Source organism: Rhincodon typus, unplaced genomic scaffold (assembly GCF_021869965.1).
Source record: "Rhincodon typus isolate 14 unplaced genomic scaffold, sRhiTyp1.1 hic_rhity00012890, whole genome shotgun sequence".
Lineage (NCBI taxonomy): Eukaryota > Metazoa > Chordata > Chondrichthyes > Orectolobiformes > Rhincodontidae > Rhincodon > Rhincodon typus.
The window spans coordinates 2,011-4,768 of NW_025978528.1; the positions used below are offsets into that span (position 1 = coordinate 2,011).

Below are 2,758 nucleotides of genomic sequence, written 5' to 3' on the forward strand. Positions count from 1 at the left end.
GCCTAATCCAGTTCCTAACTCACGTACTCGGATGTTAGCCCCCAACCCTCCTTGGCCTGAGCTTTCAACCCACCTAACCCAACAAGCTGGATTTTAAGACCAACCAGTGAGGACCAGGGGGAGAGAGGTATGGCTGGCACAATGGTGTGGGAGCAGCAGGTAGTACTGTTTTGCTGGTGGTCTGATAGCCCCACCATCCTGCAGCTGAATTGGTCGGTCAAAGAGTGGGGATGTCAATGTGGAGCCCACCTGAAGTCAGGGCTGTTTCCCACCTCCGGGTGTGTTCTCCCAACAGCTGAGACACCTTTGGGGGTCTCTTTGACCCCACTGAGGGTCCCCGGCAATATTGCCCACCCACGGCTAGAAGGCTACTAGTGAAGATTTGGTGGTGTTCCAACAGAATTGCACCCACGCATACATATCCCCTACAGGTCACCAACCACAGTGGACTGTACCACCCTCTGACTGGTATCGCTCGGCAGCATCTGCGGTGATAATGGAAATGGGTGGGCCAGGGGGAGAATGAGAAAGTCAAAACGATAAAGTTACACGGTTGCTCACTTGAAGTCTCCGTCCTTGTACTTGCCAAAAGCCTGGAGGATGACGGTGATAATGGCCATCAGCGGTTTCACCACACAGAACTGGAGGGTGGCCTGGAAGCAAAAGCAGATGCCATTCAGCCATCGCGAAGGGTTGAGGGCAGCCATCGCGAAGGGCAGGAGAATGAGGCGGGTGGGAGAAAACTACCAGGCAAGAACTTGCTGCTTCTGGCAATGACCTGGCAGCATGGAGGGTCAAGGTTCAAAGTGCAAATCGTACCTGTTTACAGAAGCGTAGAAATCCAATGGAGTACGTCTTCCCCCAGAGACAGCATGTACCGTACATACAGCTGGACCTACAGGAGAGTACGCTTAGTTAGTAATATTCCCAGCATCAGCTGCGAGAGATCTCGCTGGAAGTCTACATGCACAGATCACTGAAGGTGGTTGTTCAGGAAGGGACAGCAGTTAACGAAGCAGACAGTATCCCCCTGCTTTATTAATAGGGGCATAGATTGTGGACGTGTATTATATATAGATTATAGAGCATGGAGGTGGTGATAAAATTGTGCGAGATACTTGCTAGACCTCAGTAGCAGTACTGTCCACTGTGTGGGCATCGCATTATAAGAAAGATGTGAATGCATACGAGGGAGTACAGGAGCAATTTACAAGAACCCTTCCAGGAATGAGTAACTTCAGGAATGAGGATAGATTGAAGAAGTTAGGACAGTTCCATTGGAGAGAAGGCAGCTGAGAAGAGATTTGATAGAGGTTTTCAAAATTGAGAGGGTGCTGGATAGTGTAGACAGGGAGAACCTGTTCCCACTCAAAATAGAAAGAGCAGAAATTGACTTAAAAAGTGACCTGTAAATAAAGCAAGGGTGATGACAGAAAAAAAAACAAACAAACATTCTCCCACCCCCACCCCCACCCCGCCAACATCAAATGGTTAAAGAATGGCATGCACTGCCTGGAAATGGAGACAGGATCAATTGGGGTATTCAAAAGGGGCATTGGATCGTTATTTGGCAGAAATGGCACGCAGAGATATGGGGAAAAAGACAGGAGATTGGCACTAGGGGATAGAACTAGTGATGGCAAGATGGGCTGAATGGCAGCATTGTTGTGGAACAGAAGGATAAGATACTGCCAGGTCACATCTGCAGTATTGGGCATTTTTTAGTCATTTTCTTTGAACATTGCCGTTTAGCAGATTATAAAGCAAGACCAAGGGATAAAGGGTGACCTGGCCAACAGTGAACCATCATGCAGTTGGATAATGAGTCTTTCTACTTTCCAATTGGTGCAGGCAGACAATGTGACATAAGGATGGACATGTTGGTCAAATAATGGCTGGAGCACCGCGACATGTCAATGAAACCTCCAGGAATAGATTTAACCACATTCGGTGATCTTAGGTGGGATTGCCAGAACACAACACAACAAGGAACGTGGGAGACTTACTCGATGGACTTGCCTCGAATCTCCGACATTATAGCACTCTCTCCTCCCAGGTACTCATAACACAGGCTGAGGAAATTGTAGATCACGAAGGCTGCAAGAGAGCGCGTGTCAGTCAGAAAGCGACACTACAACAACATTCTACTACAAGCTAGGACCAGGACCCTGAGTTTAATCATAGAATCCCTACAGTATGGAAGCAGGACATTTCGCCCATCAAGTCCACACTGACCCTCCAAAGAGCATCCCAATCAGACCCACCACAGCCTGTAACCCTGCGTTTCCCATGGCTAATCCCTGGTAATTTAGCACGGCCAATCCACCCTAACCTGCACATTTTTAGACTGTGGGAGGAAACCAGAGCACCTGGACGGGATCCATGCAGACACAGGGAGAATATGAAAACTCCACACAGACAGTCACCCAAGGCTGGAATCGAACCCGGCTCCCTGGTGCTGCGAGGCAGCAGTGCTAACCACTGAGCCACCATGCCTCCTTATAAATCACACTATTTGAAAAAGTTGAATGCCTTTTCTTCTTCTCCCTTTCAAAACGAAGAGCAAAAAGAATTGAGTATCCAAACAAGTGCCAGCAAAACCAAACTGCCAGATAAATAAAACTTTTTGCTATTTGTACTCAGTCTTGGCCTATTTGTGACTCTAGTCTTGCACAAACATGGGTGAGCCCTTATCCTCCTCAGAAACTTGCAAGTAAACCATTCTGACAATTCAAAACCACTGCACCCTTTCTGGAGT

General features: G+C 47.9%; 1 long non-coding RNA gene across 1 annotated transcript; it reads right to left on the reverse strand.

Annotated features, from left to right (window-relative positions):
* Positions 1-561: 561 nt before the first annotated feature.
* Positions 562-2,102, reverse strand: LOC125482582. Its single transcript, XR_007261689.1, has 3 exons — positions 2,007-2,102; positions 820-895; positions 562-653 (listed from the first exon to the last, which is right to left on the reverse strand). It is a non-coding gene; the product is annotated as an uncharacterized LOC125482582 (long non-coding RNA).
* Positions 2,103-2,758: the final 656 nt, after the last annotated feature.